The sequence below is a fragment of the Castor canadensis genome, chromosome 19 (assembly GCF_047511655.1).
Source record: "Castor canadensis chromosome 19, mCasCan1.hap1v2, whole genome shotgun sequence".
In the NCBI taxonomy this organism is placed as follows: domain Eukaryota; kingdom Metazoa; phylum Chordata; class Mammalia; order Rodentia; family Castoridae; genus Castor; species Castor canadensis.
In genome coordinates, this window is record NC_133404.1 from 31,906,456 (window position 1) to 31,933,364 (window position 26,909).

A 26,909-nucleotide genomic window follows, 5' to 3' on the forward strand; every position below is an offset into this window, starting at 1 on the left:
GCATAATAGAGAAGAGATAAATGGACCTATACCATTGCAAGCCCTCTATATTTAATGTGAAGCAGTATGGTATTAATAGTAGCAGATTGGAGAGTTAAGGATGCATATCTTAATCCCTATAAAAACTATAAAAGTGAAAGCATATATTATTTGAAATGTGATAGATAAAATGGGATTCTAATGAAAAAGGCCATCTAAAATGGAGAAAAAGGAAGAACAGAAGAACAGATACGAAAATTGAGAGGTGACAACAGGAAAAAAGTAAAATGGATGACTGAATTAAAAATATTTATGTCACATTAAATGTAAGTCCCCTAAATAATGAAAATATAGAGAATTTTCAAATCAGATAAAAAGTGAAGCCAATTGTATTCTATGTATTATAAGAAAGCTTTAAATGTGGGGACAGGTGAGAAGCAAATAGGTGGGAAAAAGCAAATGCCATGTGAGCAGAAAGAATGAGGCAGCTGGAGTGACATTATTAAGATCTGATAAAGACAAAGCTCTACTAGACAATGAGGGAGCATTTCTGGGTGACAAGGAGGGGACAATTCACTGAGAAGACATACAAGTCCTAAATGTGTCTGTGCTTACTAATGAAACTTCCAACAAAATTTTAAAAATCTACAGAACTGAAAGAAGTCATTATTTCCACAATCCTTTTTAGATACTTTGAACCCCTCTCTCTCAACAATGTGTTCAACAAGTAGACAGAAATCCTCTGTACTAAAATGGAGAAATAATCATTATCAATCACCATTCATTAAGATTTGCAAATTAGGCTCATTTTCAGGTGAGTAATAAAAACCTTTTGGATTTCAAAGCTTTAAAATTTTTTAACTTTACACAGGAGAGGGTGTAAAATGATGGATAAACATCATTTTATAAATGAGAAACTCTAGTGCGGGATCACCAGGAAGAATTTGCTGTCTTTGAATCCACATCTATTTGATTCCCATATCTTTTGAAATTTTCTACCTGTGCTTATTTTCAGATCATAACTTTACAGCCCGTCTACTGTATATAGCAGTTGGAGTCTCTAGACTCAAATGATATGTGATATCTGCTCTTATTTCCTCAATTTAACTTGATTAAAAGAGAGTTCCAGAACTTTACTTCCAGATCTGTCCCATTCTTTTCCTCATCTTAATAGATGGCATTTCCCCACCTTTTCAGGCCAAAACTTCCATTTTTCTTACATACCACATCTACTGATACTAGTGCTTCCTTTCCAGCATATCCAGAGTACAACCACTTCTCATTATTTTTACTGCTGCAACCTTAGGCTAAACCACTATCCAGTCTTACCTGAATTGTTGGACAATTTATTAGCTGATTGTACTAATTTTATATTGCTCCTCTAACAAATTAACACAAACTTAGTGGCTTAAAACAATGTCCGTTTTGCGTCTCATGGTTCTGTAACTCAGAAGTCTAGGCAGAGTGTGGCTCAGCTGGTTCTCTGCTCAAGGATTTGCAAGAGTTGGATCAAAATGACAGCAGGGCTACAATACTTTCTGGAAGTTCTGAGGAAAAATGTGTTTTTAAGATCATTCAGATTGTTGGAAGATTTCAATTCTATGTGACCGTAGGACTGAGGACCCTGGTACCTTCCTAGTTATCAGGTGGTGCTGGTACTCATATTTTCAAGGCTACCAACATTCCTTGGCTTGTGGCTCCCTTCCTGCATGTTCAAAACCAGGGACGGGATTAAGTTCTTTTCATATTTCAAATCTCTCTGACCCTCTCTCTTACAGACTACCATGCCTTCTTTTACTGCCTTTAAGAACAAGTATGATTATATTGACTCCATCTGGATAATGCAAGATAATCTCCTTATTTTAAGGTTAACTGATTAGTATCCTTAATAATGTCTGCAAAGTTCCTTCACAGTAGTGTGTACATTAGTGTCTGATAAAATAAACGAGGGTTTAGATTCCTAGTGATACATCTTCAGGATTCTGCATGTGCTCTGCATTCTACCCTTGCCCTCCATCTTCTCTAGTAGTGTTTTCTAAGCACAGCAGTGAAGATAGAATTAAGATCACCATCAATTCTTTGCTCAGAATCCTCCAATCACTTTTCATCTTTTGCAGAGTAAAAACAGTGCAGTTCTCTGCCCATAGGGCCCTATGTGATTGTTCCCCTTTGGCCTTTCTTTCCTCTTGCAACTTAACTGCATCCACTTGTGGGTGTACTGTCTCACTGATTCCTTGTTATTCACAAATATGTGAAGCATGGCTTTGCACTTGCTTGTCTCTTTGTGGACCACTCTTTCCCCCTATGTGCACATGGTCCACTTCCTCTCTTCATTCAGCTTTTGATATTCCATTATATAGAGGCTTTCCCTGGCCAGACCTTCTGAATACACACCTACCTTTTTCTCCCACTCAGGCTTACCTAATTCATTTTTGCTCTAATGCATTATTACTAATTTATTTTTTCCCACTGCAGTATCATTAAATTCATTTTGTGACTTCCTTCTTCCCCTACAATAAATTCAGGCTCTAAGAAGCCTGGTGCTGGTGGCTCACACTTGTAATCCTTGTTACTCAGGAGGCAGAGATCAGGAGGATCGCAATTAGAAGCAAGCCTGGGCAAATAGTTGGCCAGACCCTATCTAAAAAAAGAAAAACCATCACAAAACAGGTGTGGTGGAGTAGTTCAAGTGATACAACACCTGCCTAGCAAGTGTGAGGCCCTGAGTTCAAACCCCAGTACCACCAAAAAAAAATTAAGCTCTAAGAAATAAAGGACTTTGCCAGGTGCCAGTGGCTCACACCTGTAATCCTAGCTACTTGGGAGGCAGAGATCAGGAGGATCAAGTTTCAAGGCCAGGCCAGGAAAATAGTATATAAAACCCTATGTTGAAAATATCCAACACAAAAGTGGCTGGCAGAGTGGATTAAGTGGTAGAATGCCTTGCCTAGCAAACATGAGGCCCTGAGTTCAAACCCCAGTACCACTAAAAAAAAAAAAATTTAAGAAATAAAGGACTTTGCATGCATGATTTCTGTTCTATGCCAGGATCTCAGAATGATGCCTGTTCAAACTCTTGGTTGAGCAAATAAAATTCCATTTTAATTTGCATAATTTTCCCCTTTAATTTGGATTTATAGTTTATATTTAAAATATAAAAAATGCAGAGAACAACGAAGTGAACACTTTGTGTACTCGTCAATCTAACAAATTTTGATTTTCTGCTGTTTCCTTTGAGCTACGATTTTATATGTAGAATAAACAGAACATCATGCATGTATAATTAAAAGTCCTTTATTGACCTCCAGAGGGCAAACTTCCCCTGCTAAGCTAGAGGTAGTGCTATCATCAAACATTTTTACAAAGACAGTGTGGTACTGGCAGAGAGATAGACATACAGATGGAGAAGAAAGTATTCAATAATCAATCTGTGCAGATATTGTTGACTGCTTTTTGATAGAGAAAAGTAATTTAATGGAACAAGGATAGAGTTTGAAACAAATGGTGATGGGACAATTGGATAGTCATAGGTAAAAGAAATGCAAAACCTTTATTTACATGTAATAGTTTTATTCAAAAAACAACTGAAAATGAATCATGAGCATACACGTGAGATGTAAACTTATAGAACACTGAGGAAAAATAGGAGAGTATTTTCAAGATCTAAGGCCATGAAAAGAACTTTCTTTGTTGTGGTACTGGTGTTTCCACTCTGAGCCTTGTGCTTTGAAGGCAGGCACTCTACCACTTGAGCCACGCCCCCCAGCCCTTTTTTGCTTTAGTTACATTTTAGATTGGGTCTCACTAAGTTTTTTGCCTAGGTTGATCTCAAACTGCCATTTTTTAAATCTCCATTTCCCAAGTAACTGGAATTTCAGGCATGAGCCACTGCACCCAGACCAGGAAAAATAATTCTTAGACTTGACTCTAAAAGCACAGCCTATAAAAAAAAAACTTGATTGATAGAACCTCACCGAAATTAAATACTTTTGCTCTGAGAAAGATCTTGAGAGGATAAAAAGACAGGAAGCAGAATGGGAGAAAATATGTACTTCAATCAATTCATGTATCTGTCCAAAGGCTAGAATCCAATTAGGAAATGAGCAAAGTGAAACAACCAACAAAAGATAGAGATGTTTTAATACAGAGGTTATAGATGACTTTAAGCATGTGGAAAGATGTTGCACCTACTACTGGGATAGCACTGTAGACATCAGGATGATTAAAATTTTAAAAAATGTGACAATATATAGGCAAGTATGACATGTTTTTCTCTCATTTGTAGAAACTAAGGGGGAAAAAACAAAAATGTCATGAAAATGAAAGAGGAACTACTGGGTAGTTGGAAGAGGAAGAAAAAAGGGGGAAGATAGATCAGAAAGAGTAATGGAGGGGGGTGAATCTGGTCAGAGTGTGTTACATGTACATATAGAAATATCACATGAGTTCCTTTACTTTATATATTAATACATATTAATAAAAACAGTGACAAAAAGAAATGCTGGTGAGGAGGTGGAGAAACTGATTCATACCTACTTTGCTAGTGGGAATTTAAATGGTACAACCATCTTGGAACACATTTTGTCAGTTTGTTCATCAGCATTCCATTGTTATGACAAAATATCCAAGGGAACCAACTTATAAGGAATAAAATTCTTTTAGACTTATAGTTTCAGAGGTTTTGGTCCATGGACCATTGGCTCCATTGCTTTTGGGCCTCTGGTTTGGTAGAACATCATGGTAGGAAGCACCTGCAGAGCAATGATGATGCTCACCTCATGGTGGCTGGGAAGCAGAGAGAGGGCGAGAGAGAGAGGGGGGAGTCAGGGGTCCCAATATCTCCTTCACCTCCACAGCCCCAATGCCCTAACTTCCTTCCATTAGGCCTGACCTCCCAAAGGTTTGACTAAAAAGCCTTTAGTTTGTGGGCCTTTGGGAGCCATTTAAGATCAAAACCACGACACTTTCTGATAAAACCGAATGTATAATCACCATATAACTACCATTGTATTCTTGAGTGTTTATCCAATAGAAGTGTAAACTAATTTTCACATAAATGTTCGTAACATCATGGAGTATTATTCTGCAATGAAAAATTATTAATATACAGAGGGATTCCAAGATGGCGGCTAGAGGTAGGAAGCAGAAAGCGACCCTCCTATAGTGAAATCTTGGAGAGACGCTGGAGACACACTTTGCAGGCATAATCACTGAGAAAAGGCATAACTTTGACCCCTCCACATCTCCAGCCGGTGCAGAGAATCTCCACCTCACGTTAAACGGAGAAACGAGGAGGGCCCCCGGGCCACCAGTGGCCGGCGCCCATACGGCTTGGGAAGACGCGGACCAGGTGAGCTTGGCGGTACTGCGGTAGCCCCACAGACAAGCCTGGGCCAGAGCAGCATAGCCCCCTGGACAGACTGACCTCCATCCGGGAAAAAAAGAGAAACTGAGTAATAAGCAATAAGAACAGTTAAGACACGCTGGAAAGAGGGTGGGGCGCCCTGAGCACTGAAGATTGGGGGAAAGGAATCCTTCCCGGGACTGTAAATAAACAAGCCGGGCAGGCCGGAGAGCCTCTGGCTGGAGCGGGGCGCACGCCCAGCAACCAGGAGCGGGGAAGCTTGTGAGAGGAGGGAAGACCCACTTCCCACGTGAACTGTAAACTAACATGGCGGCCGGCAGGAGCAGCAGCACCGCCCAGTAAGCAGGAGCGGGAAAGCTGCTGAAAGTGGCAGTGGGAAGAAAACTTCAGAGGAGAGGGGCTCCCACATGAACTGTAAATAAACACGCAGGCCTGACAATGCGGGGCAGTGTCACCTTTCCCAGTGCTTGGAAAGGGGAAAGCCTGTAGCAGAGGCTCCCGCACAGGAGAACTCTGAGCAAACAAAGCCTGTGGGACCAGGTGAGTGCTAAGCTCACCCCAGAGATCTGCATAAATAACGCAGCCAGCTACAGGCTGAGAGCAGCAGGTAGGCAAGCCACAGTTGCAGATACCACTCTCAGAACTGTCTCCAGACGCTTTTTTTTAAATTTTTCTCCCTACCTTTGAAGAGAGAACAACCAAATTACACCTGCAAGCCGAAAAACTTACTGAAACTGTATTGCAGTTTCAATATATTGCAGTTTCAAGTGTATTTCAGACACTTGGTGGGGCTTTCTTTTGGGGTGTGTGTGTGTGTGTGTGAGTGTGTAGTTTTGTTCTACTTTATGCATCCCCTTTGATGAGACAACTACAGAACAACATCTGAGGCACCAATTCCAGGACTGGAGATTGAGACAGACACCCAAATTATTAAGACTGAAACTGCATTGCATATAAACTTGGAAGTTTTTTTTTTTTTTTTTTAATTTTCTATTTTCCATTTTATTTTAATTCATTTTTATATATAGATATTACTTTCATTTACTTATTTTTTATTTTTTTATCTTTGATTTTCAATCTTCTCTCTGTCTCTCTAATGTCTGTTCAGCTTACTGTCGATTAGTACACTAACACTCCCTGTTTATACCTTTGAAACTCTCTTGTCTGATACCTTGTTCTGCTTTCTCCCTCTTGTCTGTATATTTGTTTTCCCCTTTTCTTTAACTTCTTGCTTTCCATCTCAGCTCACTCTTCCATTCTAAATAGTACCATTGTTATTATTACAAGCTAGAAAATACTTAATTACACACAGTACGGGGACAGTAACAACACCAAGGACAATGATGGGAAGACAGAAAAAACAGGGAAAGCAGTTTCCCCACAGCAAAAAATTAGTACAGGAACCAGAGGGGAATGAAGAGAACAGAGACTCAGATCCAGACTCCAACAAAATGAAGATAAACTATGCCAAAGGACCCAATGAAGCCCACAAGAATAATTTAAAAGAAGACATACTACAAGTACTCAATGAGAATTTTATAGAGATGATACTGGATAGGGTCAACCAAAATGTACAGGAGACACTCAAGAAATTCCAAGACAATAAAAATAGAGAATTTGAAAAAGCAAAGGAAGAAATAAAGGAAACCATAGAAGCACTGTATAAACACCAAAGTGAAAGAGAGAACACAATGAATAAATGGATAAATGAACTCAGGACAAAAATAGACAACATTAAAGAGGAAAACTGTCAGGATATGGAAAACCTCAGAAAAAAGAACGAAACAGAACTGCAAAACAAAACGGAAGGCCAATCCAGCAGAATAGAACAAACAGAAGACAGAATCTCAGAACTTGAAGATGAAATGGTAATTAAAGGAAAAACCGAAGAACTATTAATTAAACAACTCAAGACCTGTGAAAAGAAAATGCAAGAACTCACTGACTCCATCAAAAGACCAAACCTGAGAATCATGGGCATCAAAGAAGGAGAAGAGGTGCAAGCGAAGGGAATGCATAATATATTCAACAAAATAATAACAGAAAATTTCCCAAATCTAGAGAAAGATATTCCCATACAAATGCAAGAGGCCTCCAGGACACCAAACAGACCAGATCAAAATAGAACTACTCCACGACATATCATCATTAAAACAACAAGTTCAGAAACTAAGGAAAGAATATTGAAGGCTGTAAGAGAGAAAAAACAAGTAACATACAAAGGTAAGCCCATCAAAATCACAACAGACTTCTCAACAGAAACATTAAAAGCAAGAAGAGCGTGGGGTGAGATCTTCCGGGCACTGAATGAAAATAACTTCAACCCCAGGATACTCTACCCAGCAACACTATCATTCAAAATAGATGGAGCAATAAAAGTCTTCCATGAGAAGCAGAAACTAAAACAATATGTGACCACAAAGCCACCATTACAAAAGATTCTGCAAGGGATCCTGCACACAGAAAGTGACACCCAACTTAACCATGAAAAGGCAGGCAGCACCAAACCACAGGATAAGAAAAAGCAAGACAGTAGAGAGTAACATCAAGTTAGGTACACACAATCAAACCTTCAAATAACTAAGACAACTAAATGGCAGGAATCACCACATACCTATCAGTACTAACACTTAATGTTAATGGACTTAATTCACCCATCAAAAGACACTGTTTGACAAAATGGATTAAAAAAGAAGATCCAACAATTTGTTGCTTACAGGAGACTCATCTCACTGACAGAAATAAGCATATGCTTAGGATGAAAGGCTGGAAGAAGATTTACCAAGCCAATGGCCCCCGAAAACAAGCAGGAGTAGCAATACTTATCTCTGACAAAGTAGACTTCAAACCTACATTGATCAAACGAGATAAAGAAGGACATTCCATACTAATAAAAGGGGAAATAGACCAAAAGGAAATAATAATCATCAATCTGTACGCACCCAATGTCAATGCACCCAATTTCATCAAACATACCCTGAAAGACCTAAAAGCTTATATAAATGCCAACACAGTGGTTGTGGGAGACTTTAACACTCCATTATCATCAATAGATAGGTCATCCAAACAAAAACTCAATAAAGAAATCCAAGATCTAAAATATGCAATAGATCAAGTGGACCTAGTAGATGTCTACAGAACATTTCATCCAACCTCTACACAATATACATTCTTCTCAGCAGCCCATGGAACCTTCTCCAAAATAGATCATATCCTAGGGCACAAAGCAAGCCTCAGCAAATATAAGAAAATAGAAATAATACCGTGCATACTATCTGACCACAATGCAGTAAAAGTAGAACTCAACAACAAAAGTAAAGACAAAAAACATGCAAACAGCTGGAAACTAAATAACTCATTACTTAATGAAGAGTGGATCATCGATGCAATAAAAGAAGAAATTAAAAAGTTCCTGGAAGTCAATGAAAATGAAAACACAACCTACCGGAACCTATGGGACACAGCTAAGGCAGTCCTGAGAGGAAAGTTTATAGCCATGAGTGCATATATTAAAAAGATTGAAAGATCCCAAATCAATGACCTAATGATACATCTCAAACTCCTAGAAAAACAAGAACAAGCAAATCCCAAAACAAATAGAAGGAGAGAAATAATAAAAATAAGAGCTGAAATCAATGAAATAGAAACCAAAAAAAAATACAAAGAATTAATGAAACAAAAAGTTGGTTCTTTGAAAAAATAAACAAGATCGATAGACCCCTGGCAAACCTGACTAAAATGAGGAGAGAAAAAACCCAAATTAGTAGAATCAGGAATGCAAAAGGGGAGATAACAACAAACACCATGGAACTTCAGGAAATCATCAGAGACTACTTTGAGAACCTATATTCAAATAAATTTGAAAATCTAAAAGAAATGGACAGATTTCTAGATACATATGATCATCCAAAACTGAACCAAGAGGAAATTAATCACCTGAATAGACCTATAACACAAAATGAAATTGAAGCAGCAATCAAGAGTCTCCCCAAAAAGAAAAGTCCAGGACCTGATGGATTCTCTGCTGAATTCTATCAGACCTTTAAAGAAGAACTGATACCAACCCTCCTTAAACTGTTCCATGAAATAGAAAGGGAAGGAAAACTGCCAAACACATTTTATGAAGCCAGTATTACACTTATCCCAAAACCAGGCAAAGACACCTCCAAAAAGGAGAACTATAGGCCAATCTCCTTAATGAACATTGATGCAAAAATCCTCAACAAAATAATGGCAAACCGAATTCAGCAACACATCAAAAAGATTATTCACCACGACCAAGTAGGCTTCATCCCAGGGATGCAGGGGTGGTTCAACATATGAAAATCAATAAACATAATAAACCACATTAACAGAAGCAAAGACAAAAACCACTTGATCATCTCAATAGATGCAAAAAAAGCCTTTGATAAGATCCAACATCATTTCATGATAAAAGCTCTAAGAAAACTAGGAATAGAAGGAAAGTTCCTCAACATTATAAACGCTATATATGACAAACCTACAGCCAGCATTATACTTAATGGAGAAAAACTAAAACCATTCCCTCTAAAATCAGGAACCAGACAAGGATGCCCACTATCTCCACTCCTATTCAACATAGTACTGGAATTCCTAGCCAGAGCAATTAGGCAAGAAGAAGGAATAAAAGGAATACAAATAGGTAAAGAAACTGTCAAAATATCCCTATTTGTAGACGACATGATCCTATACCTTAAAGATCCAAAAAACTCTACTCAGAAGCTTCTAGACATCATCAATAGTTATAGCAAGGTAGCAGGATATAAAATCAACATAGAAAAATCATTAGCATTTCTATACACTAATAATGAACAAACTGAAAAAGAATATATGAAAACAATTCCATTTACAATAGCCTCAAAAAAAATCAAATACCTAGGTGTAAACCTAACAAAAGATGTGAAAGACCTCTACAAGGAAAACTATACACTTCTGAAGAAAGAGATTGAGGAAGACTATAGAAAGTGGAGAGATCTCCCATGCTCGTGGATTGGTAGAATCAACATAGTAAAAATGTCGATACTCCCCAAAGTAATCTACATGTTTAATGCAATTCCCATCAAAATTCCAATGACATTCATTAAAGAGATTGAAAAATCTACTGTGAAATTTATATGGAAACACAAGAGGCCACGAATAGCCAAGGCAATACTCAGTCAAAAGAACAATGCAGGAGGTATCACAATACCTGACTTCAAACTATATTACAAAGCAATAACAATAAAAACAGCATGGTACTGGCACAAAAACAGACATGAAGACCAGTGGAACAGAATAGAAGATCCAGATATGAAGCCACACAACTATAAGCAACTTATCTTTGACAAAGGAGCTAAAAATATACGATGGAGAAATAGCAGCCTCTTCAACAAAAACTGCTGGGAAAACTGGTTAGCAGTCTGCAAAAAACTGAAACTAGATCCATGTTTATCACCCTATACCAAGATTAACTCAAAATGGATCAAGGATCTTAATATCAGACCCCAAACTCTTAAGTTGATACAAGAAAGAGTAGGAAATACTCTGGAGTTAGTAGGTATAGGTAAGAACTTTCTCAATGAAACCCCAGCAGCACAGCAACTAAGAGATAGCATAGATAAATGGGACCTCATAAAACTAAAAAGCTTCTGTTCATCAAAAGAAATGGTCTCTAAACTGAAGAGAACACCCACAGAGTGGGAGAAAATATTTGCCAACTATACATCAGACAAAGGACTGATAACCAGAATATACAGGGAACTTAAAAAACTAAATTCTCCCAAAACTAATGAACCAATAAAGAAATGGGCATGTGAACTAAACAGAACTTTCTCAAAAGAAGAAATTCAAATGGCCAGAAAACACATGAAAAAATGCTCACCATCTCTAGCAATAAAGGAAATGCAAATTAAAACCACGCTAAGATTCCACCTCACCCCTGGTAGAATAGCCATCATCAGCAACACCACCAACAACAGGTGTTGACGAGGATGCGGGGAAAAAGGAACCCTCTTACACTGTTGGTGGGAATGTAGACTGGTACAACCACTCTGGAAAAAAATTTGGAGACTACTTAAAAAGCTGGACATCGATCTACCATTTGATCCAGCAATACCACTCTTGGGGATATACCCAAAAGACTGTTACTCCAGAGGCACCTTCACATCCATGTTTATTGCGGCACTATTCACAATAGCCAAGTTATGGAAACAGCCAAGATGCCCCACTACTGACGAATGGATTAAGAAAATGTGGTATCTATACACAATGGAATTTTATGCAGCCATGAAGAAGAACGAAATGTTATCATTCGCTGGTAAATGGATGGAATTGGAGAACATCATTCTGAGTGAGGTTAGCCTGGCTCAAAAAACCAAAAATCGTATGTTCTCCCTCATATGTGGACATTAGATCAAGGGCAAACACAACAAGGGGATTGGACTATGAGCACATGATAAAAGCGAGAGCACACAAGGGAGGGATGAGGATAGGTAAGACACCTAAAAAACTAGCTAGCATTTGTTGCCCTTAACGCAGAGAAACTAAAGCAGATACCTTAAAAGGGGAACAGGTACTAGACAAAAGTTTAGATCAAAAAGAATTAACCTAGAAGGTAACACCCACGCACAGGAAATCAATGTGAGTCAATGCCCTGTATAGCTATCCTTATCTCAACCAGCAAAAACTCTTGTTCCTTCCTATTATTGCTTAAACTCTCTCTACAACAAAATTAGAAATAAGGGCAAAATAGTTTCTGCTGGGTATTGGGGGGGGAGAGGGAGGAGGCGGAGTGGGTGGTAAGGGAGGGGGTGGGGGCAGTGGGGAGAAATGAACCAATCCTTGTATGCACATATGAATAATAAAAGAAAATGAAAAAAGATAAAAAAAAGAAAAATTATTAATATACAAAACAACTTGGATGAATGTCTAGGAAAGTACTGTAAATGTAAAAATGTAAAAATCAACAACAAAAACCAGTCTCAAAGGCTACATATTGTATGTGCCCATTTGAAAATACCAGTTTTTAGAACTGCAGAAGAAATAGGGGTTGCATAGATTCAAAATGAGGGAAGGGTATAAGAGAGATGGGTGTGATTCTATTTTGATTCTTATAGTAGATACATGGACCTGCGTATGTGATAAGTTGTGTAGAATACATACTCACACACACACACACACACACACACACACACACACACACACACCACTATATACAAGGAAAACTAGGGAAATCTAAGGAAGATCTGTGGATTTTATCCTTTTACATTCTAGTTGTTATTTTCTATAATAGTTTTTGCAATATTTAATTGGGAGAAACAGTAATGGGTGTTCTCTGGATTCTTAAAATTGCATGTGAGTCTACAATTAAACAAAACATGTTATAAAAATAACAATAAAAACTTTAAAAATGTTATGTCCTTCAACTCCATATACTAGATTTATTTTAAACATATTTATTTCCTTTAAGAAAATATACATATATGCACATCTACATATATACATATATATGTATACATATACATATATATATACACATAGAGAGAGACTATTATTTTCCTTATATGTTATTCTGCCATCTTTTCTTTTTTTATTATTTAGCACTGTCATTCATGTTGACATATACAGAGCCCTTCCATTCACTCATTTTAACCACTGTAGAATAAGTCCTAAGTGAATGTTTGGTTATTGGTTTCCTTTGTTATTAGGCATTGATTTCCAAGCAACACAAGAGATCTGGCACTAGGAAGTTGCCTTGGCTGCAGGAGCCTGGTGCAACAGACGCTGAGCCCAGGCGTATGCCCAGGGATCTCACTGGGACCAGAAAGCAAGAAGCCCTCTTCTTGCAATGTCTCTTGATTGCCCCCTAGTGACGTAGCTAAACATTGTATCATGTGATGGGAAAAAACACACAAAGCAGGCCCAGATCCTTTTTCATGGAGCAAGCGAAACAGAGTGACTTTGGATATGAGAGGTGATAATAACCAGCACAATAGAAAAACAGTTGCACTAGCACTGTTTCAGAATTCTTTATTGTTTTCCTACAAATCTTTAAGATCACATTTATCGTATATGAAGTTTCCATGTGTATGTGTATCTGAGTGTTCTATTCTGTTTCTTTAGTCAGCCTATTTTTGTGCTGTTTTCACTCTGTCTTAAACACTAACTTTTTAATATATTTTCAATATTTGGCAAGGCAAGGCTCTCCCTATTAAATTTCTTTTGGATATTGATCTATTTATCTATCTAGATACTGTTTTATTTAGCTGCACGTTTATCTGTCTGTCTATCCATCCATCATCCATCTATCTAACTAGCTAGCTAGCTAACTATTATCTATCTATTCACCCACCTTTATCTTATAATAGGATAGAGCCTAAAGGTGTGGTATAGTTTTGTTTGTGCCTTATAGATGATTTGCTTATTAATTTTTACTGACGATAACTAGTTAGCTAAAAAGCTCTCTAGTATATTATGCTGATAAATAAAGATGGCAATGACTTTCTATTTGTTCATCTGCAGCTCAGAAACAGTGCTAAATTTTTTTTTCATCTTACTTGTTTGTGAATTCTGTGAAACTTGCTATGCTTAACAGGAATTCACAAATTCTTTTTGGAAAGGGCCAGATGCTATTTTATTTTATTTTGTTTTGAAGGCCATGCAACCCCTGTCACAGTTATTCAAGTCTGACTTTTAGAAAAAAGAGGATATGTAACTGAATGAGAATGGTGGTATTTGAATCAGGGATAGGTCCTAATTTGGCTCATGACCTTATTTTGCAGTGCTTTGATGCGGATAATAATTTTATTATTTTTGTTCTTAAAGGCATACCTTAAGCCTCTTGCTTCTTTTTCTTAACATATCTCATGGGCTAGGATTTCTAGTATAATACAGTGGTGCCCATGGTGGGAAAACTTTTCCAGAATATGTTGGAATTCATTACAGAGTTTAATGCTAAGAATGATAGCATCTTTAGGTTAAGAAAGTTTCTCTTTATTATAACTTTGCCAAAAGCTTTTACAATAATTACTGTTGCTACTTAAAACCGTTTTGCATCTGTAGAGAAAATTATCACTTAGTCCGTTACTCCTGGTATTGATGAAATTTGTCATCTTAAAATATCTTTTCCTTGCTAATGTAAACTCATTAATTCATCATGATGTATTATTTTATAGTCTATTTGATTTAACTTGGTAAAATTTTGTTATTTTTACATTTATGACCATAAATAAGTTGGGTGTTTGGTCTCTCTCTCTCCTTCCTCCCTCCCTCCCTCTCTCTCCCTCTGCTCTCTCTCTCTCTCTCTCTCTTTCTTCCTGGTACTAGGCTTTGAGTGCAGGGCCTCATGCTTGCTAGAAAAACACTATACCTCTTGTGCTATGCCCCAGCCACTTTTACTTTAGTTTTTTTTTTTTCCAGTTAGGGTCTCATACATTTCCCCACGATGTACTTCCACCTCTGTCTGTAGCATTTCTGGGATTATAGGCATGAACCACCATGGCTGGCTTAAATTTCTTTCTTTTACTGCCCTTAACTGGTGTGGCGGAGGGCTATGACGTGTTATAAAATGAATTGGACTTCTTTCCCTCTTGTTTGCTCCTGAAAAGTGTTTGTAAAAACAGTAGAGATTTTGGGATTTTGTGGATTTAATACAATTTTCCTGTGAAATTGGCTGGGGAATGTTGTTTGTTTTGATAGCTAATTAAAATTATTAAATGATTGCCCACATTTAGAATTTATTTGTTTTTGAGACATCTTGGTGATTGAAATATTTTTGGAAAATTTTACATTCCATATGTTTCAAATATATTAGTACAAAATTGTTCAAGTATTCACTTAAGGCATAACTTATCTAGTAATATTCCTTACCCATTCTGAATTTTGCTGGAGATTTCTAAATAGTATTCATCTTTAAAGGACTACTTTAAAGTATTGTTTTCATGGTTCATTACTATTTTTTAAAGTACATTAAATTTTATTCTTCCTTTTTCACATCCTTATTTGAATTTGTTTTCTTGCTCTTTTATGTCTGTTTTAATACATATTTCATTCATTTATTTTCAGTCTTTTAAAATTTTAATTAAGGCTGCAAGATTTTCTGAAGTACTAGATTAGTTCTAACCTACAAGTTTTAATATTGGCTATCAATATTTAATAACATCTCATGATATGGGAGTGTGTTTTACATCCCTAATATACATATGTATGTATTTAAATTTCTATTGTAAACTTAGTTTATTATATTATAATTGAATATCACTTTCATTATGTAATTTGAATTGTGTTAGTATTTCCCTAGTAGCCGTATGTATATTCTGAGCACTGATCCAAGGCTTCCTGGGAGTGTTGGGGTGGTGTGTGGAGAGACAGGTCATAGAATTTAGGTGTGGGTTGGTATGGAGATGTGAGGAGGTTACCAAGGAAACTGTTCTGTGTATATTCTTCCATAGTCTTTGACTTTCTCGTTTACCATCCTATCAAGTTTTATAATGCAGAGTTTTTGTAATATACTGTCTTGCATTTTAACATTCTATATATGTTGCCATCAGGTGTGTTTTACTTAAGGACACTTTACAAATCCAAATAGAAACTTGTAATATATTCCCTTTACAGTTGTAGTTATAAGAAGCCTCAAATTCCCTTAGGCTTGATTGATAAAATGTGGCATTTCTCCTATTCTTAGGATGATGTTCAGCAAAGTTTATGACAGAGGGAAACAGCTGGCAAAGTGGGTTCATGGAAAGGTGAAGGTAATATAGCCGTAAAAACAAGAGGATAACGATTTTAAAAGGGGTAATAGTTGTAACAACACCATTAACCTTTTGCTTCAAATTATTGAATGTGAGGTCTGTTTTAGAGGTCTAATCAAAGGCTTGTAGGAGCTGCAATGTTGGAGAAATAAGAAGCAATATAGACTTTGCCTTGATTTTTTTCCCCTTCAAATTTTTCTATCCCTAAGCCATTGAGTAAACAAGACTAGCCAGCTGCCAGTGGCTCATGCCTATGATTCTAGCCACCTGGGAGGCTGAGATCAGGGGGATTGTGGTTTGAGGTCAGCCTGGCCCCATCTCAACAATAACCAGGTACAGTGGTGCACACTTGATGTCCCAAGCTGTGCATGTGACTGATACAGGGAGATTTGTGGTTCCAGGTCCGCCTGGGGAAAGAAGTTTGTGAGACCCCATCTCAAAGGAAAACCAAAATGGGTGTAGTGGCATGCCCCTGTCATCCCAAGTATAGTGGTTAGAGACTGCCTGGGCAAAAAGTGAGACCCTATCTAAAAAATAACCAGAGCAAGAGAGGGCTATAGGTGTGGCTCAAGTAGTAGAACATCTACTAGGTGTGGACTTATTTTGAAAGATAGCTAAAATAATTTCCAAATGAATGAATGGAACTTTGTAGTGAAAAGAATATTAAAGAACATATATGTATCCACATGAGAGATCAGAACTCAAGACCTGATTTTAAGACCAGATTGTAATGCTGAGGGGGTTGGGGGGGAAGGCATTTTTATGAAGCAAAATCTACCATGTTTTATACTCTAGGTTCGTAAATACATTTGTGCGTTTGTGTGCTGTTTGGGCAAAAGTTCAACTTAGTGGCAACTAAACTCAGGCTCCTTTTAGACTTTACTGATTTTGTGAAAAATGGAAGTTGTATGCATGCAAGAAAGGTGAATTGAATTGCAGAGGAATGGGATCAATGTAATTTGGTTATCAGTTTACATTATCAATGTATCAGATAATGTTAATGCTTGTGATAATGAATTAAAGTGTAATAACAAAATTTGTTTGAGGGAAAGGACAATTATTGAGACTGGGGAGTTTAAAGCTGGTGTTGATGAAAACGCTGATGTTCTTAGCTTCCAGTGGATTCTCCTAAAATTGTATACGCACAATTTTGTAAGAAGATCCCTTGCATTGGTTTTTGAGAAGAATTATATTGCTCATTAACCTCTCAAACGTTCTGTGATACTGCAAATGGTTAAGAATAACTATTCTAGATTTTCTTCCTCTGTTTACCTTGTTACTTAGTAACTGCTTCATTTCCTGCTTAAGTTTCTGGAGCTAGAATTTTGAGATTTAATACCACTCCACACTTCCCTGTCCCTTCAAAAGCTATTAAAAATCTTCTTTGGACACCTCCTCAGAAACAAACTTGAATTTGTAGGGAATCTACACTTCAAATTAAATTTTGAAATACGTGGTGAGAAAGTAAGAGAGGCCTTTTAAGGACAGGAAGATGCAGGGAGATGGAATGTGGGCAGTCTTGTCTGGCCTGGAAAATCTGTACAAAGGTCTCTGTCTACGCATGGGTTCCTGCACATTTAGCTTCTTTTTAAGATGTTTTGCTCTTTTTTTGGTTTTTAAACATTACGTTTAAGTATTTGCATCTTAAGTCCTACTCATTTTATACATAACTCAATATAACTTCTCTCCCCTATCTCATTGCAGTGGCCTGAGGTTAGGTGGGACGCTTTTAAATTTTTGTTATTGTCTTTCTTTTTCTAGGCTTTATTGACAGCCTGCAGAAAGGTACATAGCTCTTCCTCAGACACACACTCATTCTCATAATTGGCATATGTAATTTCAGGACTTCCATAAATCTTTCTAAATTTGTAGGTCTCAAAGGAAGACTACCCAGTATAGGGCCTGCCCATTCCTTCCCTGGTTTCATTGCTCCTCATGTTAGTAACTTCAGCTCAGTTTCCATGGTTGACTTTCTCCCAGAAAAATGTGATTATTTGGCTTCTGTTATTGTCTGGATATGAAGTGTCCTCCCAAAAGTTTCATGCAGTGAAGGCTTGGTTCACACCTGGTGACACTATTTTGGGAGGTTCTAGAATCTTTAAGAGTAGGGAACTAGCTGGAGGAAGAAAGGGACTGGAGGCATGTCCTTGGGGCTATATCTTGTCCCTCTTTGTCTCTCTCTCTCTCCTCCCCCGCCCTTCCTGGCTACCATGATATGAATTGCTGTGTTACCATGCCCTGATGTCTATGATGGACTGAAATCTCTGAAATGAAGAACTAAAATAAATCCTTCCTTAAGTTGCTTCTGTCAGGTATTTTGTCACATTAATGAAAAGTCTAACAGAAAATTGTTACCAAGAATTGGGATCACTGCTGTGACTACATGACCATGTGGTCCTTAAGCCTTTTGAACTGGCTTGACAGAGGGGTTTGAAAAAAATCAAAAAAGTGGACTGAAAAATGCCTAGAATGCTATAAGTAGAGATTAATGGGCAATTCTGGGGTGAGCTCTAAAGGCCACAATGCTAACAGGAATGTGGACAGTAGGTTTTTGGATGGAAATGAAGACTTGATTTAGAACTGGACTATAAACCATTTATGTTACGTTTGGCAAAGAACTTGTGTAGATTTTGTCTGTGTCTTGAGACTTGGTGGAAGGCCAAGTTTGCAGACGATGAACTAAGTAATACAGTGGAGGAAATTTCAAGGCATCCCAGTATTCAGGCTGTGGCATGTTTATCGCTGGCTTCTTTTAGCCAACTTTACAATAAGAATTGGAAGCAAGTACGTAGATCAGAAATATTTGAAAAACTTGCAGTTTGGCCACAAAAGGACCATGTTTAAAGTTGCAGACATGGAGGGCATGGGTGTCAAAGAGATTGATGCCTTTAAAAAGAAGGCAAGTACATTGCATTGAGACAATATGAAAGATGCCTTGAGCAAATCTCAGAATTATGGTCAGACCCTACCCGTCATAGCTTGAGGACTATAAAGGTTTAAACTCATTTCAAAAACTTTTTTTGAGAAGGGAGATCTGATGTATCTTTGTGGCACAGGACCACCTAGGGAATTGTTTACCTATATTTAGCCGTCTAGTACTTAGATGCTGCTGTAGCTGTGGTCCAAGGGGACTTGGCTGTGTTGGAGCTAGCAGTGGACTTTGGTGTCATCTGTGTGATTGCTGGTTTTGCAGCATGCAGAATGCAAGAGTCATGGGATCCTGAAGGCTTCCATCTAGCTCTCAAAGGAAAGCCAAGGAGGCAAAACGATGTGAGGCAAGGAGGAAATCCTTCAGACAGTCCCTGGGAGGGCTATGCATGAAGTTGTGAGAGTGAAGCTGAAGATACAATGGAGACCCCAAGAAATTAGAGATGCCAAGAGGATGAGACATATGCTGCAGGACACAAGTATAGTCAGCCCAAAAGAGAGGCCACATGGGCTGCAAATGGTAAGGCCATAGGGCAGAGTTGCCCAAGCCCTTTGGGGTCCCAGTCACTCCACTGCATGTCCCAGATGCTGGACATGGGGTTACAGAATTTAATATTTGTCCTGCTTGATTTTGGTCTTGATTTAGTCCCATCACTACACTCTATGCCTTCATTCCTCCTTTTTGGAATGGGAATTTTAACTCTGTATCTTCAGAGTATGTAACTTGGTTTTGATTTTACAGGGCTGACAGCTGAGACTTTTCCTTGTTTTGAACTTGGATAATGCTGGGACCATTAAGACTAGGGGGACTCTTAGAGCTGAATGAATGTATTCTATACTGTGAAATGACATAACTCTATTGGAGACTGGGGTTTGGGCATGAAGCATATTTCCCAAAAGGCTTATATATGGAGGGCTTGGTCCCCAGCTGGTGGCACTATTTTGGGAGGTTCTGGAAACCTTAGCAGTTGGAGCCTAGCTGGAAGAATTAGGTCACTGGGGACATGTCCTTTAGGGCTGTATCTTGTCCTGGTGTCCCCCCTCTCTGCTTCCTGTCTGCCATGATGACCTGAAACCTCTGAATCCATGAGGTAAAATGAATCCTCCTTCAAGATGTTTCTGTCAAGCATTTTGTCACAACAATATGATGAACAGTATGACTGTCATAGCTCCCTTTCTTAAAAATTCTTTCATGAGCTTATAGGCTAAAATCTATAAAATGCAATCTCATGTAGGTGCCTAACTTCTTTCAGAATCATCTTCCTGACTACCTCCCCCATTCGTTCTCTACTTTTTACTGAATGCCCAAAGCCATGCACAGACTCCCACCTAACTTTTTTTCCATTTTACTTATTTTTTATTATTGTTGTACTGGGAGTAGTACATTGTGACATTTAAAAAATTTCTTATTTTGTTATGCTGGGAAGGGGTACATTGTGGTATTTACAAAGGTTCTTACAATATATAAAATATATTATACTTGAATTCACTCCCTCCATCATTCTCCTTTATTCCCCCCTCCCACTTATTCCTGGAATAGTTTCAACATGTCTCTTTTTTCCTTTTACATACATGTATACACAGCATTTGTACTGTATTCACTCTCCTACACCCTTTCCCCACATCTTCCCCCCTCCCACTGGTACCACCACTCCCTTACAGGCAGGACCTGTTCTGTCAGCCCTCCTGTTCTCCAATTTGTAAAAGAAAAAAAATGACATTTTTGCTTAAGATAGCTACACAGGGAGTTTCCTTGTAACTCTTCCATGTATATATGTATTATAGCCTGATTTGGTTCAACCCTTCTATGTCTCTTCTTTCTACCTTAGTCCCTTTCTTATGGTGGTTTCAACTAGCTTAAAAATTCTATATTCATTCTGTGTAGAGAGTACATAAACCATATTTACTGTCTTAACTTCCTTCTTTTTACCTTCCCCGTGTCATATGTGATCTCCCCTTAGTGTGACCTATTTTTAATAATATTGCTGTATTTTTGTTAGCTCTATTATATTCCAGATATGAGAGAAAATATGCAGCTTTTGGCCTTCTGAATTTGGATAACCTCTCTTCAGATGATGTTGTCCAGTTCCATCCATTTACCTGCAAATGACAAAATTTCATTCTCCTTTGTGGCTAAATAAGATTCCATTGTGTATAAATACCACATTTTCTTGATCCAGTCATCAGTAGTGGGGCATCTTCACTGTTTCCATAGCTTATCTATTGTGAATAGTGCTGCAATAAACAAAGGTGTGCACCACCTAACCCTTTTTTGAACCAGTTATATAATTCTGCATGTCCTGTCCCAGCACCTGCTCCTCCCTGCTTGGCCAGCTCTCCCTGTTGTCTTGGTGATCACCAACCTCCTTCAGGGCCCATCATCTCTTCTGTGAAGTATCTCTGATGTACTCCCTGTCCACCCCACCTAGTAAGGTAGAAGTTGGGTCCTTTGTACTTCCATCCTTCTATTTGTTTCTGTTATATCTTTTAGCACATTGCCGTTAATTTTTTTGTTTATGCATTTTTGAACTTCAGGCAGTCAAAGACTAATTTTTTATTAGTATCTGTTGCCAAGTTTCTAATGAACTTCCTTTTAGTTAATTTGGTTTAGATTTTAGATTCATGGAATTAATGGTTCAGTTGGTCTTATAGGGTACCACAGGAAATTCATTAGCAGAGAAGACCCAAAACTGGAAGAGAGGATTATAATAGAAGTGTACAATTATTCTGTCCTCTCCCTGATTTTTTTCTGTGTTTTGAAGCAGGGTCTCTTATGTGGCCTAGACTAGTCCTCTTATGTCAGCTTCCTCTTGATTACTTGGATTATAGGTGTGTGCCACCATACCCAGCTCAGTTCCTCTTTCTGCTTTTAAAATATTGTACCAAAATATTTTAATGATCTAAGAAAGTCCTGCCAAGAGAACAGTATTTTATTTTAATGAGACAGAGACTCACTATGAAGCCCAGGCTGATCTGAAACTTAACTATTTAGCTCAGGCTTGTCTAACTCCTGGGAGTCTCCTGCCTCAGCCTCCCAAGTGTTGGCATTACAGGTGTGCACCACCACACCTGGCTAAGGAGAACCACTTAATTCGTTAAGTATTATTATTGTATAGGGAGTAGAAAGAACATCTTATTGTTGCTGAAAGAACTGAATTTATATTCTGAATCTGCCATTTATTGTTAGGTAACCTTAGTGGAAGCCATTGCTCTGCTTAAAACCGAACTTTTTCATGTCAGAATTAAGGACCGTAGAAATACTTTGTCTCATGATAGAGCTAAGTCATTAATATTATTATGCCTTTGGACTTGTAAAACAATTATTGTATTTGAATGTCAAAGCCAAATAAGAGTGTGAAAACAAGAATGCAAAAGAAGGTATCTTTGTCTCCACTCACTTTTCCTGTACCATTGTAAGATACCACTGATGGATAGATTGTAGAGCTTGTTGTCACTGAGGTCATGCTTTAGTCCAGATTCTTCTCAAGCAGTGATTTCAAATTTATCATTGTTGGCTGAAGAGATAAAACTTATCTGATATTTTGATGAAAGAAACACTGAGTAAGAAAAAATTTTGTTAATGTTTGAAAGTCCATAGGCAAGTGCACATGTCATGGTCAACAACAGCTATATTCTTCAGTTGTCCTCTTTCATAGTGGTAGGATTCTATTTTGGAAGTGAAACGTGACTCTTCAGAATAAACATGGAATGTCTGGCTGATTCTTTACAGCTAGGTGCAGCCACGGGGTGTAAACTTTGGCAGTGGGGTGTGAACTGTAGTGTGTGTGGCAGTTTCTGGAACTGTTCTTAGAAGTCAATTGATGTAACCTCTTTGTTCCTCTTTTTCTCAACATGAATTTTTCAGCCTAGAAAGTGAAACTGCTATAAGGAGGGTAATGAATCAGGGACTGGAGGCATTATGCCCTTGTAAGCATTACTAAGCAGGAATGCCATACCAGTCATTGGCTATTTCTGTTTTGTTTACGACACTGATATGTAACCATTGTAATTTGCTGAATGACTTATTTATTTAGGTTTCTCCTTTAGGAATTCTTAGCATATTAGGAATACATCAAGCAGAACACATTTACTTTAGGGATAGAAAGGCAGTGGAAAGACTGTACACTTTTCCAGCCTGGAAAAAAATACATGTCCACCAACAGGGAACATTTGGTAATATGGCAGACAGAGCAAGAAATCAGGATTCTGGGACACTGGATCTTGGTTTTGGCCCTATATAAACTTTCTGAAGTTGATCTAACTATATAGAGCCCCAATTTTCTGTTAAAAATCATGTGTGTGTCTATGGGGAAATGGGAAAAAGCTAACATTGATGAAGGAGGTAGGGGTGTGAGGCTTTCCACATTCAAGATGACTGGCCAGCAAGTTGGGGACTGACCTGTTGGTTAGCAGAAGCGCATTTAAGGGATTTACAAATCAGGGACAGCCAATGACTTCTCATTGCAATTTGGTATAGAAATCAAATACTCCCAGTTCTATCCTGCATTGTAATTAATTGTTCATAACCAACATTATAGTTGCTGTTGACAGTGACGTATGCACTTACCTATGGACTTTCATACATCAACAAGATTTTTTTCTGACTCACTGTTTCTTCAGTCAGTATCTAGCATTAAAATCCCAGATAGGTTTTATATCTTCAGCCAACAATGATCAATTGGTAATAGCTACTTGAGAAGGATCTAGAACACAATGTGTACCATGGTGGTGCAAGTCAGTGTATCTTATAAATTTTATGGGTAGAGACTTTTCTACATTTTGGTAGGCAGCCCACTTTAAATTTCTATCACAAAGTCTCACTTTCACTCTTGTGTTTCTGTATATCCTGTTTGTGTTTGAATATCTATATTTATACCCACTACAGTAAAAAAGAATATAATAAAGTAATTTGACATCAAGAACATCTTTATCTGCTTCGTGAGAACCTCATTTAAGTAGCTACATTCTGTTAATGCACAGTTGTTAAATAAACTCCAAGATTCTTATTCTGCAATAACCCATTAAATCATCTTAAATACTATGTCATAATGACAACTTGATGCAACCAGATGTGATATTTGGGGATTTAAAAAAATACTTTTCTAAAGAGATAGCTTCCTGATTTAACGTTCTCGAGCCCGTTGCACAGCTGTTAAATTTCTTGGCTCTGCTTTCTGTGGGTGTATATCAATTATGTTTTGCTTTGTGAATGACATTACTGAAGTGCAGAGAAATGTTCTCCAGGACATTGTGATATGTACTTTTAAGAGTTCTACACCAGCATCATTCAGTTCTTGAAGCATGGTTTTCTCATTCTGGAAAGATGCAAATAAGTGTGATTGTGTGTGGACTTGGAGCATTAATAACAGGTCTTGCAGGTTGCCCTGTGGTCTGGGAGTCTTGGAAAGTCAGCCCAAAAGGACAGTGTTCATCATACCCAGCTTTGAGAGAAGTCTGGTGGTTTGCATCATGTCCAGCTTCAATTTAATTATCCACATCTGGGTTAAGAATTCCTTCCTAGCCCTGTTTAACATCATCGATTTAGTAATTGACTACTTCCAGCTCCTGTCCTGCATTGTAATTAATTGTTCATAAGAGGTGTAAGCTTTAGGATACTTAAAGTTTCCATGGCACATGGGATTAGAAGTGAACTTTTGAACTTCTGATTTTATCAGTTGGTATAAAAGCTGGCACAATACAAAATGGTGCTGGTGATGAACCATCAAAGAGGGAAAACCCATTTGATAACCATGTTATGCATTATGTACAGGGAAGGATAAATGCTACTATCAAGCAGGAAACCTAGAAATTAGGTCATAACAGGCAGTGCAAGTGGGCCCTAATGAACTGATTCATATCCGTGGTGAAATTATATACGGGATAATGTCCTCCGAAAAGCTGCCATGTTTCAATCTGGAATGGTGCCCATTGCTGATACAACAAATCAATTGATAAGAAGTGTCTTTATTACACTCAATAAAAAGCCAGCACAACCCCAAATAAACATACATGGCTCATAAAACAAATTGCTCACCTAAAATGAATTACACTCTGAGTTTTTTCTAAAGTAAATGATGCCACAGAATATTCAGTAATGTACCCATCCTCTAAAGAGTAAGATTATAAACAGCACTAAAAGTAAATGTTTTCATGTTTCTTTTTAGTTTAGTTGTTTTTCCATTCTACAGGATTACCAAGAGCAAAATGTAAAAGAAAAAAAAGTAGTATAAATGGCCTGTTTTGTGAAATATAGGAAAAAATATACCATCTGTGATTTAGCACAGTTCTCAGTATTCCATCTGTGATGTAAACGCAGCTCTTCACAAAGGCTGAATTCCATTGTGGTTTGGTATGATTTTTAAAAACGTTTTTCTGAGGAAACTACTTTGGTAATGCACTATTATTCTTAGCATGGAAAATTTGAATGAAATAGTAAATATGGCCTTCACAAGTGTTTTAAGAATTTTTGTCATCACTGCCTGCTGGAGCTTATAAGTCTAACAACAGTTAAAAAAAACCAGGACCTAGTCTTAGCAACTCCCAGTGAACTTCACCATGAAGGACAAGTATTTTGAACACTGTGCAATGGCCTTTCTTTCTTCCTTTATCTAGGAAACAAGAGTCATTACTGGGCATCTTGTTAGAGGGGTTTCCACATAAAAGGACTGTGCAAGGATTAGGTGGCATCATTATAGGCTTTAGTCAATGTAATTTTGCTCAGTATTAAAAAGAAAACACAATGACACCTCCCAGAGGGATTCCCCAGCCTTTCGGTTACTGACTTCCCTTGTGGACGCATTTCTTGAGAGGAAGCCCTACGCAGCAGTTCCTCTGGCCACCATCACATATAATAAGAGCAGTGTTTCTCAGCATGATTGATGCTGTAGGCCACATCAACTGCTCATGGTGGGGGCTGCAGTGCTGTACACTGTGGGTGTTTGGCTGTATCCCTGGCTTCTGCTCACTGCATTCCAGTCACTTCTCCTCCCCTCCACTTTGATACCCCAAATGTCTCCAGAAAATAGCAGTTGTCTCCATTTGGGGAAAATCGCTTTTGGCTGAGGGCTACATATATAAAAGGACTCATTTGATTTTCACATTATCAAATGTTGATAATTACTGATAATATTATCAGTTTTTTTCATTGCAGAATAATAGCCAATGACATGTACCCAGCTTCTTGTAACAAAATACCTGATGAGGGTGGTACTGGTCATAAAAGGAAGAGAGTGAGGGCTAGTTTAGGACAAGCCAGGGCTGAGAGAAGTTTTATAAGCATATGAAGATGAGACGATGGGACATAGGATAGGGGACCAAACAGAATTACTCTTGGGAAACACAGCCTTGTTCTCCAATCACCTAGGACTAGCTGTAAACAATCTATTTCGTCTTTGTCCACTATTCCTTTTTTCATGTTGTATCCTGGATGTGGGGTGTTCAGCCCATTTGGCTGGGAGAAATCTCATTTTGCAATATCCAGCTCTAGTGTCTTCTCCTTTTCATCTGTGAAGGTGTCCTGGGTCTCATTAGCAACACGCTTCTCTTTCTGCTTCCATGTTGTGGACCTTGGCTTACGCTACGTTTTCACATTCTGCTTGATGTTTTAGTTAACTGATTATATACCTGCCTCTGGACTGTCATTTTTGTAGCCTATATCATCTAGTCTAGAGATTGCCAAAAATATAACAGAGATAACAGTCACAAGATAGCAGCTGCTTAGCCAGTCTTTGCCTCTGTGCTCCGGACAGGTAGGAGTAGGGTTCTAAAGAAACTTGCAGACTTCATTCATATCAACTAAGTTATCAGAAGTGAATCATGTGGAACTTTCTTAGTATAGCAGAGACTCTGTAGAAGAAAATGGCAAAAGGAAAACAAGATTGGGATGGATT